Source organism: Giraffa tippelskirchi, chromosome 5 (assembly GCF_054371585.1).
Source record: "Giraffa tippelskirchi isolate mGirTip1 chromosome 5, T2T-mGirTip1v1.2.pri, whole genome shotgun sequence".
NCBI lineage: Eukaryota > Metazoa > Chordata > Mammalia > Artiodactyla > Giraffidae > Giraffa > Giraffa tippelskirchi.
The window spans coordinates 193,635,054-193,648,055 of NC_137279.1; the positions used below are offsets into that span (position 1 = coordinate 193,635,054).

The 13,002-nt window shown below is 48.1% G+C and overlaps 1 protein-coding gene across 25 annotated transcripts in view; it reads right to left on the reverse strand.

The window, feature by feature from the left end:
- HDLBP (high density lipoprotein binding protein) overlaps window positions 1–13,002 on the reverse strand; it is a 61,174-nt gene that overhangs the window by 41,232 nt on the left and 6,940 nt on the right. The gene's annotated exons all lie outside the window — the stretch shown is intronic.

Here is a 13,002-nt window from a genome sequence, read left to right on the forward strand (position 1 = left end):
GTCTGCTTGGTGACCCTGGGCGCATCCACCTCTTCAAAGGCCACGTTTCCTCTCTGTCAGGAGGAGATGGAGAATTCTGTCAAGCCCGAACTAAATGGAAATCTGAAGGTTCAATGAAATGTCTGGTGGATACGTGGATGAATCAGAACTTCCCAGCCAGGCTGAAACAGTTACTGCCTGGTCATCAAAGGAGCATTCGGTCTTGGTTATCCTGATGGAAGATTTATGCTGGATGGAGGCACCAGAGCACAGCCTCTCGGCATCTGGAGAACGAGAAGGCCGAGCCCTGCCAGCAGCCCCACCGGGTGAGCACAGACTCCTTCCGCCGCTTTCAGTTGGTTTAATTTGGAGCAGGACTTGCTGGAATTAATAGTTTGGTTTTCCAGAAGGAGCTCATAATAGAGGAGTCCCTTCCAGTCCCACCATATACACAGCATCACCTCCACTGGATGAGGATCGGCCTGTGGTGTGGTTGGTGGTACTTACCGCACTTGCCCCACGATCTCTTCCATTCCACATTATTGTACAGTATCCACTTTTCACTGCCCTTCACAGTTTGTTTTAAAAATGGAGAATTTTTGTTACATTTCAGTAGAGAACTGCCTGCAGCAATATGGTGAAAAAGGGTTTTTTTTTCTTTCCACGTAAACTTATATGGAGCCGACCACATCAAGCTGGTGCCAGTGGTTTTCAGTCCTTGATTTGGATGTTTCAAGTGTGTCAGCTATCTCCAGTGTGGTATAACACTGACTGTTTTCAATTAATGTCTTGATTTGACTGCTGTCAACTTCAACTGGTCTACCTGACCATGGAGCATCGTCCAGAGAGAATCTCCAGCACCAAACTTCGAAAACCACTTTCGATACATTTCATTAGTGACAGCACCTTCTCCACACACTGCACAAATCTCTTTTTGTGTTTCAGTTGTGTTTTTACCATTTCTTTAAATAATAAAGCATAATATGGCAAAAATGTTGTTTTTCTTCCATCTTCAATATTAAAATGGCTACACAGAAATTCACCAATTTTAGTTTTTTAAATGCACATTGAAAGGACAGCTGTCACAGTATCACCTAACAACTGTTTCAAATGAAGTTAAAGACAATTAACTGCTGCTAGAGTCATCATACGGGAAAAAACGAGCTAACTTTTTGGCCAACCCAATACCACGCTTCTCTTTGCCTCTGCTGCTGTTCAGTAACTAAGTCGTGTCGGACTACTTGCAACCCCATGGACTGCAGCACACCAGGCTTCCGTCTTTCACTACCTCCCAGAGTTTGCTCAAGTTCACGTCCACTGAATTGGTGATGCCATCCAACCATCTCATCCTCTGTCGTCCCATTCTCCTCCTGCCTTCAATCTTTCCCAGCATCAGGGTCTTTTCCAGTGAGTCGGCTCTTCGCACCAGGTGGCCAAAGTACTGGAGCTTCAGCTTCAGCACCAGTCCTTCCAATGACTATTCAGGACTGATTTCCTTTAGGATTGACTGGTTTGATCCCCTTGCTGTCCAAGGGACTCTCAAGAGTCTCCTCCAACACCACAGTTTGAAAGCATCAATTCTTCAGTGCTCAGCCTTCTTTATGATCCAACTCTCACATCCATACATGACTACTGGAAGAACTATAGCTTTGACTGTATGGACCCTTTGCCTCTAGAACCATATAAATCAGAGAAAAATAAACTCTAAAAACAGTTAAGTGCTGCTTCTTTATCTTGATGCTAGTTATATGGGAGTGTTCAGTTACTGTTTAGGGCTTAATGAATCTTCACTAAGGATTTGCATAGTTCTCTATATGTTTACCATACCTCATTAACATTTTTAGCAAAAAAATTGGAAAGCAACCTAAAAATAACAATGTCACAACATGGCATAAGCATCAGAGAAAACACAACTTTAAAATACAATAACTTGACAGTATATTCCAAGTGGAATATAATCTAGAAACATTAGTTACTGTTATTCTAAAACTATTTTATGTTGTTGGATAAGGTTGCTGCTGCTGCTGCTGCTGCTGCTAAGTCGCTTCAGTCGTGTCCTACTCTGTGCGACCCTACAGACGGCAGCCCACCAGGCTCCCTTGTCCTTGGGATTATCCAGGCAAGAACACTGGAGTGGGTTGCCATTTCCTTCTCTAATGCATGAAAGTGAAAAGTGAAAGTGAAGTCACTCGGTCCTGTCTGACTCTTTGCGACCCCACGGACTGCAGCCTACCAGGCTCCTCCGTCCATGGGATTTTCCAGGCAAGAGTACTGGAGTGGGGTGCCATTGCCTTCTCCTTGGATAAGGTTAACATCCTTAAAAACCAATTTTCAGCATGAGTAAAAACCATGCAGATTGTTACCTGAATGGGAAACACCTCTATTCAATGACTGCTTCCTAGGCCTGTCTGCTATGAGAAGCAGTATGGTGCCTGAGCACACGGACCGTGGCCACTATGAGAGAAGACGGCTGCATCCCAGCCACGAGATGGGACATCGTGCTATGGCAGAGAGCAAGGAAGCAGTCACAGACCAAAGGGGTCACCTCCAAAGGATGCAGAAGTCAACTTGCGGGAACAATATGGACATCAAAAATGGCTTCACGACTTCCCTGGTAGTACAGTGGATAATGCACGGGACACGGGTTTGATCCCTGGTCCAGCAAGATCCCACATGAGCAAAGCAACTAAGCCTGTGTGCCACAAGCACTGATCCCACACTCTGAGGCCTGGAGCCGCAACTGACCAGCCCGTGTGCTGCAGCTACTGAAGCCTGTGGGTCCAGAGTCCGTGCTCCACAGCAAGAGCAGCCCCGGCCGTGCTAGAGAAAACCCCTGGACAACACCGAAGACCCAGCACAATGGAAGATAGACAGTTAAAGGAAAACTGCTTCCGTGGGTTGAAAGACAGCTATGTATATTTTATATATATATATATCTATATATCTACAAGTTCATAATATGGGGGGAGCAACAAAAATGTATTGTTGCTTCAGAAGTTGCTAGTCCAAATATATTCTAAATATGAATAAACGAAAAGAAATAATTTCTCCTTTCTAATAGGAACTGTATTTCAAAGTAATCAGAATTAGTAAGAGAAAACTTCATATAAAAATGCCAACAAGTAAATGTAGAAATAGAACTAGAAAAATCCTCATTTTGCAACTGTCAACTGTAGGCTAAATCATGGCCCCAAAGACATCCATGTGCGTAGCCCTGGAACCTGTGAATGTAAACCATGAACTAAGCTAAGAGCACTGAGATGGGGAGATTGTGTAACAAGGCGCACTCAGGTATGCAGGCAGTGCAAGAAGCTGTGCAAAGCAAGAAATGGACTCTCTCCAGAGCCCCCGAAGAAGCCCTGCTGACACCTCAACCAGACCCCATGGAGACTGATTTCAGCCAAGTTCCTGGTGACTTGTTACATCAGCAACAGGAAACTAATACACCAACCAAACAGGAGAAACAAGCAAAAGGCCTGTTGAGCCCATTAGATAATGGGTGATCAAAAAGGCTTCATAAGGGGCAGAATCAGCCTGCTGACACTACATTCACTGATCAATTGTAACATAATGAACAGAAAGACAGCCAGACACCACGCATCCTGGCAGAATGCACATGCGCTACCCAGCACAATCCAGGCTGTGTTCCTGACACCCTCCCCATTCCGTCTTCACAAAAGCAAACAAAACCTCCAAATCCGAAACACCCCTCCCCAACGAATTGAGCATCCAGATCTAGCTACCAGTTTACAGGAAATAATGACAGAGGCATATACCACACGCTCCCACCACAAACAACTGACCAAGTCCAGAAGGTGGAGACCTTGTAAAAACATAGTTTCTGACATTTGGAGAAAACTGAACACAGAACAGATACTGGATGATAGTAACAAAATGTAGCTCATTTTGTTAGGTGTGATTTCTTTAGAGCCCTCATCTACTGAAGATACATGCTAAGGTATTCACAAGTGACATGAGAAGTGGGCTTTGCCTTAAAACACTCAAAGTTCAAAGTATGACAAGTGTGGAACAAGCAGGGAAGATAAATAAAAATGGCAAAACGCTGGCCATTGTGAAGCTGTGTGACAGGTATATGAAGTGCCCATATCCTCTCCTATCTGGGGTCTGTTTGAAGGTTCTTCTAACAAAAAGGGGTTCAGAAAAGGAAACGATCGAAGAGCACTCCTTAGCAGCGCGTACAGAGCTATCCTCTGAGCGTGGATCAAACTTGCAAAGTTTATAGATTTATAAAATTTATAAGGAGAAATGAAGATAAACGAGCCAATAAGCATTTAAGACGGAAAACAGAAAATCAAAGAAAGTACATGGAATAAATAAACAAAGAATTGGTGAAACAGAAAACAAAAACAAGCAAAATACAGCTGATTTGGTGAATCAAAACCAAAAAACTAAAATCAATTTCTCTGAAAAAAGCGATGAACCCGTTCAGGTCTGTCAGACAAGGGAAGAGCGCACAGAAGACACGGGCTCGCGGGGACACGGCGCTCTCGGCGCCTGGTGTGGGCGTAAGAATGGGCTCAATGGCAGTGAGAGTATCTTCTGGCAGCTCCCAAAGAAGGAAGAGCTTCTTTGCCCCATGAGAGCGCCATGAATTATTTTTGTATCTCACTGGCATTAGTTGGCTTCTGAGTCTGTCAGGGAATCAGTAACTGTCAGGGGCCAAGGGGAGGGAGTATGTCTGTCAGCCAGTTAATCAGGGTGCTCCCACAAGCTGGGCCATCTCATCCCGAACACATGGCCTGCACATGGTAGAAAGGGTGGCTCCCCAAAACAATGAGAGGGTTGCTGCAGAGAAAAGATCATCAACTACAAACTAGTTTACAAACATAAAATTTAAAACCGAACACCAGCGCAATAAATCCACTCTAAATTCAGAGACCAAGGCACCATGAGTAAGTAGGTCGGTACTAGGGACACAGTAAGGGTTCGTTATTAGGTAATGTAATCTCACACGCAGAACTCAGAGGAAGTGCACAAACATATATACAGAACTGAAAGATGGCCATTTAAAAAAGCCCATCTGGCTGATGAAACTCAGCATCTATTCCTTGCTTCCTATGGGATATAACTTCAGAACCGAAGGAAATGGCCACATGAAGAACATTTCCCAGAAGTAAAACACACCACATTTAGCGAAAAGCCAAAATTATCCTATTAAGTAACAAACCAGCAAGGATGTCTATTAATACTATGGTCAAAGACTGTCAAACATGCAACTTGAGAAATAATCAAGCTAAGAGACAAACGCCAGTATCTGCAGATGACCATCTGTTTAGAAAACCCCTCTGTTATAATGAAGAGTTAGAAAAACTGAAGGAAGGTTCAGTGTTAGCAAAACAAAACACACACTAGATGCCTGAGTGAGTCATGGAGCAGTTTCATTATCAAGGAGACTTAACCACCGAGATGTCTGTTTTTCCTCCAAGTTCATCTACACCCTCAAGGAAATGCCAAATAACATCTGTGGTCAGCACAACTACAGCCACCCAAAGATACCAGGTCCTGCTATTTGGAATTTAAATGTTACTTTACCTGGGAAAAAAAAGTCTTTCCAGAAGTGATTGAAGACTACCCTGAATGATCTGAGTGGGTCCATTACAACTCTCCTTCTGAAAGACATGAAGAGGCAACACAGAGGAAGAGGCTGACATGAAGAAGGAGGCAGAAGCCCAGAGGGACAGTGGACTGTCAGGTTTCAGATTCCAGCTCCAGAACTCAGAGAATAAATTTGTTGGTTTAAGCTATTAAATTTGTCATAGTTTATTTTGGCAGCCATAGAAAACGTAACACAAGGTCCCAGTAGATTTTTTAAAATATATATACACTGTAAAAAAAAGGGGGGGTTCCTAAATTCACCTAAACATAAAACTGTCCTAGGTTATTTGAAAAAAAGAAAAAAAGTGGGGGATTCAACTTAAAATTAGCAAAGCACACCACAAAGCAACAGTCATTAGTACTTAGGGTTTCGGCTAAGGAAGAAGAAAATGGATAAATGAAACAAACTCAGGTGTATCCGTGAGTTGACCGTTTGAAACAAATGCCACTTCAAGTCAGCAAGGAAGGATGGACTAGACAATAAACAGAATTGGGCCCACTTGCAAGCCATTCTGAGAAACATATAAAGACTGATCCCCACCTCACAACAGAGGCCAAAGCAAAGTTCCGCTGGATTAGAAACCTGAAGGCAAAGAATTAAGCCTGAGGAAGGGGAAGACTGGGGAGGGAAGCCTGCTGATGACCTAGACCAGACGCCGCCACGGAAGATGCGGACTCACTCGCCTCTCCGAGAGCTTCAGGGCTGCGCACGGTGAAGGCAACCTCACGCAGAGGTCAGGGCACAGAGCTCTTCTCTGGCTGGAAAACGTCTGAACACAGAGTTCACAGAAAACTAACACACACTACATAAACACATGAATTCATGTGTTCAACCTCATTTAGTCCTTATACTATGAGGTCAAGAAAGACGAACAAAAGTGATGCAACCAGTTCTGAAACAGTGAGGAAAACAGGCTCCTTGATCACTGAGGATGTGTAAAATTAGAAGCAATTTAAAAACGTATAACAAACAACAGATACACACAATCCAATTCAGTGGTGACATCCAAAGCAGCTGCCCACCAGAAGCACCAGCACGGAACGCAGGTGCAAGAAGGCTCACAGGAGTGCCGTGACACGAGAGAACTGGACAAACACGTGTGCACCTGTGGGAAGGTGGTCACGACCTGCACAGGGACACGCCAACACCATACAGCGGGTGTCATCACCAATGAAGCAGTGGCTCAAACAGCCTCAGAAGGGCAAACGGTAGTGCACAGAAGGCCATTTCTTAAAGTTGGGACAGAGTTCCACGCAAGGGCGTGCAGAGCTGCACGCGCTATAAGCAAGCAATGGGGACTTACCCGAGCCAGGACACGGGACTGGCTTTAAGGGGCTTCCAGTGGTCAAACACAGGACAACACGAACACCAAAATAAATAATAATAAAAAGTGACAACCAGCTGAATAAAATGGGAAACTCTTAGCCTAGACTGATAGAAATAAACCAGTAAACTGAAAGGACCTGATAGGAACAGATACTTAGTTTCAAAAGCACCCCCACCCCCCACATACGCTTGTTAACCGCAAAGACTTCACAGCAGACAAGCCTGGCCGACACCACCTTCATCAAATGACCCATCACCAGGAACTGGACAAACTGAAACTGTGTGCCGTTGGACACAAGGCCAAGAGCCCAGCACTCCTTCTGTGCCATTCCAGCTGAAGACGCAAAACCTGAATCTAACCAAAAGAAAATCAACAAGCCCACTCTGAGAGACACTGTGCAAAATAACTGCTTGTGACCGTTAAGTGTCGAGGTCAGGAGAGCCAAGGTAAGACAGAACAAATGTGAACCGGTCTGAAGGTAGCTAAGGATTCATGTCAATGCTTGTCAATGTCAATTTCCTGCAAGTGTCCTGTTTGCAGGAAACACTGAAACAGCCAGGGTTTCACGTCCCCAAGTTACCTGCAGGTGGTTCAGAAAAATTTGTTTTGTACCATAACTGAAACTGCTCTGAAACTATGAGTTAAAATCAAACTGTAGTGCTGGAGAAGACTCTTGAGAGTCCCTTGGACTGCAAGGCGATCCAACCAGTCCATCCTAAAGGAAATCAGTCCTGAATATTCATTGGGAGGACTGACGCTGAAGCTGAAGCTCCGATACTTTGGCCACCTGATGCGAAGAGCCGACTCACTGGAAAAGACCGTGATGCTGGAAAAGATTGAAGGCAGGAGAAGGAGACGACAGAGGATGAGATGGTTAGAGAGCACCAGTCCCTCAATGGACATGAATTTGAGTAAGCTCCGGGAGATAGTGGACAGAGGAGCCTGGCGTGCTGCAGTCCATGGGGTGGCAAAGAGTCAGACACGACAGCGACTGAACAACAGCTGAGTTCACCTATTTAGATCAATGCACTTTTCACCCACATTTTACGTAGCATAACAAAGTTTCTAGCTTAATGTGATATACTATGACAATACTAGAACCTGTTACATACTATTTTTTCAGAGTTCTGAAAGCGGACTTTTAAACCATCAGACAGTGTCAAGGAAGCTGCTGACAGTACACCTCCACGTGCTGAGCATCACACCTCAAACAACGCCAGGGTCCACACGGGGACTCCTGGTGAGCGCCCCCAGAGGAGGCAGGAGACCTGAGAGTCCAGAGGTGCTCTCAGAGCTTTTCAGACACCACGTCCGAAAGGATGCGCCCTCGGAGCCAGCCACCAATCACAAGCTGCTCTCTGACCAAGAAGCAAAACTGAGCCACTAGCACTGGGCCAGCCACGCTGCGTGAACAGAACACCGCCCAGGGAGAGCGGCAACATTCAGGCTGGGCAGGGAGGCTGCCCACTCCATCAGCAAGGGCCTAAAAGAGAAGAGACACACGGCACCACCACTGCAGGACTCGGGTGAGGAGACGGGAAGACAAGAAAACGGACATTGTGGAATTAAAAGAGCCCTGTATGAAGCCTCCTAACGCATCTAAAGAAGTTTTTAATAGGCTGAAACAAAAACCATACACCTTCAATGAAGCCACAGACTAACTTATAACAAGAACCTAGTAACTATCCACGTGAGACTGGACGGGAAGCCCATCCCACGCCATGTCTCCCTCAGAGATCCAGTCCTGACACTACGCACACGGTGTGGAGCCATCCAGGGGAAGTCAAGGGCTGAGGCTCCAGCCCGCGGCGGCGCTGGCAGGCAGGCACACCCGAAGCCCCAGGGACGGAGCACAAGGGCTGAGGCCAACACGCCTCGCCGCTCCCAGAACAAACGCACCTCCCGGGCCGGGGGAAGCCGAGTGTGCTTTCAAAGATCACAGAAGGCTGCCTCTCCCAGCAGCGCCATCCTATCGTCTCTGCCCCATCTTTCAGAAAGAACCACACGCACCAGTCTCAAGGGAACGCGACGCTCATCTCCAGCACCTGTGAAATTACAGGACGGCCCCCAACAGCAGCAAGTCTGAGAGTCACTGCCTGCAGCTGGATCTGGTCTGGACGTTGCAGAAACCGCCAGGCTGAGAGGAGCAGCCAAGGGGCCTGGGTCACAGGCAGCCTGGAGGCTCTGCTGAGCTCACTGCTGCGGTGACAAAGGCAACACAGAACTTTGGTCTCAGGGGCGGGAGAGTCAGCTCCAAGCAAAAGCAAACGTGTCAAAATAGAAGCCTTGTTTCTAAAGGAAAAAAACTTCTTCAAGCTGATCTCACACACACTGATTCAAGCCAGGGCGACAGGGCTGCCTAACTAATCTTATACTCAAGAGAAAAAGTCAAAACTGCCAATATAATTCAGTAATTCCATCTGAAAGATATTTATAAATGAGCTAAGTATTAATAAAATTAGAAAGCTACCACATAAGAGTGAAAAGAATAGTTGCTGTTGTTGAATCACTAAGTTGTGTCTGACTTTCCCCAACCACATGGACTGTAGCCCTCCAGGCTCCTCTGTCCAAGGGGCTCTCCCGGAAAGAATCCTGGAGTGGGCTGCCATTCCTCCTCCAGGGGATCTTCTCAGACCACGGATCAAACCTGCATGTCCTACACTGGCAGGCAGATTCTTTACCACTGAGCCACCAAGGGAGCCAGTAACACAAAATAGAACTGGTTAGGATAATGCATTATCTTTGATTCTGTTCACAGTGGCCAGCAAAAGCTGGGAATCCATCCCAAACTGTCATCACCTAACACCCTACGTCCAAGTGGTAAAGAGTGAGTTTACAGTCCCAACAGTCAAAGTCCATGGCCCCCTATTCATAAGTGACAGGACACCACCGAGAGAAGCATGGTTCATAGCTGTCAGAAGAGCACATCAGAAAGGCAGAAAGAACATAACACCTTTTCCTCCTTTATTCTTCCTTAATTTTAAAGGAAGAAAGTGAAAGCAAGGACAAAAGCTCTCAGCTCTACGTTCTCAAGACATCAGAATCCACACCCTGTCGGCTAAGAAGGGAGCCCTGAGGGGCAGAACCGATTCTCAGAAGTCACTCACCTTAACCAGTCTCAAAAACAGCAGAACATGCCAAATGCATGCCACCTTTTCAAAACTTGTTTCTAACTCTACACATGCACGGCTGTCTCTCCCCTCTGGCCTCTCCTGGCCCTTCTGGGGGCAGCAAGCACTGCGGCTGGGCCATCTCCCCCAGGCCCTCTGCCGTGGCAACCCTGTCAGGAGTGCTCTCCAGGGGCCCGGGGGCCTCCCGAGGGGCTGGGAGGTTGCCAGGCAGGCATTGCTCCCCAGGCACCTGCCAGCAGCCTGCTCTCCCCCAGGAGCACATGCCCAGGTCTGCAGGATGCACGAGGGGGCACAGCCCTCCCTCCCAGCCCCGCTTCTCTAACCCCAGCCTCCAGCCACATGATACCCAGGGGGAGGGGCACCTCCACGTCGGTGCCAGAGCTTCCCCGGAGCACATGCTGGTTTACACAGCGGAGCTGGTGCTGCTCACAGACAGCCTCTGACCAAAACTGCTTCCTCCCTCCACAAAGAAATCAAAAGTATCCTGGGCCAGTCCGTCCTGTCCAGAAGCTGTGAGCGGGGGTGCTGACCTGAGGCGAGCAGACAGTGCACCCTGCCCGTGGAGAGAGCGGCCGCCGGCTGAGAGACACAAGGCCGTCCTTCCCCATCTCCGGGCGGAGGCTACTGCCCACCTCGAGAGCTCTGTCCCCGCGGCTCAGCCCCGCCCCAACCAGCCGCCAGAAGTGGAGAGAGAGAAATGGAGCAGATAGAGGTGGGAGAGCACAGAAATCAGGCCGCAGGACACTCGCCTTCCCCGGCTCCAGCGGCCCGGGGCGCCAGCTGACCCGCCACACAGACGGCCGAGCGCACTGGCCCAGGCCCAGGACTGCCTGGGAGGCGGCTGCTCCGAACCCTTCTGTGAAGGCAGAGCCCACGCCAGCGCCCCCAGGGGCAGCGGGGCCTGAGAGCCTAGAAAGCTGCCACGGCCTGCAGCAGCCCCTGCAATTCAGCAAAATGAGTGAGGGACACAGTTCAGAAGCCACAATGCTCCCCCTCGGGTCACCCTCTCCGAACACACAGGGCACTGGCCACAGCCGGGAGGCCACAACCAGCACAAGCCCACCAGAGGCTTCTCCCGCAGCCCAGACGAAGCTGGGGGTGGGGAAAACCAAGAGGGGGCGACCCCAGAGCCTGTGGAGTCCTAAGGTGACGTCGGGGGGCAGCCAGGGGCAGTGGGGCCGGGCGGCAGCTACAGAAGATGGAAAGACGAGTCCAGTGAGAGTGAGAGCTGACCCGACAGGGGCTGACCGCGTGTCACTGCAGGCGCAGGCCCTGTGCACTCAATGGCTTCAGGCCTCGTGAGCCTGATTTCTTCACTTCCTCCCAGGAAACCTGATGACGGGTATGCACTTTGTGAAAAATAAACGCTTGATGATGGACTCCATATAATCAAAATTCTAAAGGACACGGGACAATTTTCCAGTGTCTCCGAGGCAGGCGGCCTATCTCGCTGCGGAGGCCTGGCCGGCCACCCCTGAACACTCTATCACCTCTGGAGATACTGAGAGGAAACACCAGGTAAGTTGTCAAGGCTGAATGTTTAAGTGTGCAAACTTCTGAGAGTGAGGACCAGGGCAGATGCCAAATCCTTGCGGTGTGCCCATCTCCAGCCTGCAAAGGGAGCGGACACTAGTACCTGCCCTCTAGTGTCACTGTAAGGATTACGGGAGCTTGCACACGGAGGGCTTAACCCGGCCTGGCAGAGTAAGCTGGGGGGGTTTTCTGTTACCAGGGCCTCCTTGGTGGCTGTGACAGCAGGACTCCGGCAGTGCACGCGGCGTGGCCTTAACTCAGCCACTCTTCCATCTTATTTTTTTTAATTTCTTTTTATTTATTTAATCTTTTTTTTTTTTAAACTCAGTCACTCTTGCCAGGGGCTTCATCCCCCCAGGCTCCTCTCTCCTTGACTGAAAAACCTAGACAGCACATTAAAAAGCAGAGACATCACTTTGCTGACAGAGGTCCGTACAGTCAAGGCTATGGTTTTTCCAGTGCTCATGTATGGATGTGAGAGTTGGACTATAAAGAAAGCTGAGCGCCAAATTGATGCTTTTGAACTGTGGTGTTGGAGAAGACTCTTGAGAGTCCTCTGGACTACAAGGAGATTTAACCAGTCTGTCCTAAAGGAGATCAGTTCTGGGTGTTCATTGGAAGGACTGATGTTGAAGCTGAAGCTCCAATCCTTTGGCCACCTGATGCAAAGACTTGACTCATTGGAAAAGACCCTGATGCTGGGAAGGATTAGGGGCAGGAGGAGAAGGGGACGACAGAGGATGAGGTGGCTGGATGGTATCACCAACTCAATGGACATGAGTTTGAGCAAGCTCTGGGAGTTGGCGATGGACAGGGAGGCCTGGCATGCTGCAGTCCACGGGGTCGCGAAGAGTCAAGACATGACTGAGTGACTGAACTGAACCGAGCTACTGCTACACTCCACGACATCTGGGTGTACCTGTACCCCTCACCCTCATCAACTAAAATGTTCATGTTTATTTTCCCCATCTGTAAGGGAAATATGATTTTAATGTCATCTTTGATCATGAGCAACTGAAATCTTGCTCTGCATGTTGCCACATGAACGAACTTCTTGACTGTGAAGACCAACCTATTCACAGCCTCCATCCACATTCCTACCAGGGTGCTTGAGCACACGCTGAAGACAAGGTAAAATGCACAGCTGGGCTACAAATAACGGAGCAAACAGAAGAATAAGGAATATAAGCAAGACTCAAGTTGTAAGCTAAAATAACATTGCCAAAGAGTGCCCAGACAAAAGTAGTAAGAAAACACTAGCAAAAAAGACCATTTTTTGTTTTGTTTTGCCTCTCAGGCCTCTTGGCTGAAGGCAGTGGTTTTTTCCCCCTCTGGAACCTGAATCCCTGCCCTGGGGACGCCAGTAACAGCAGAGTGTTGGGAAGCCATTCTGCAGGCAGGGGAAGGAAGTTCCT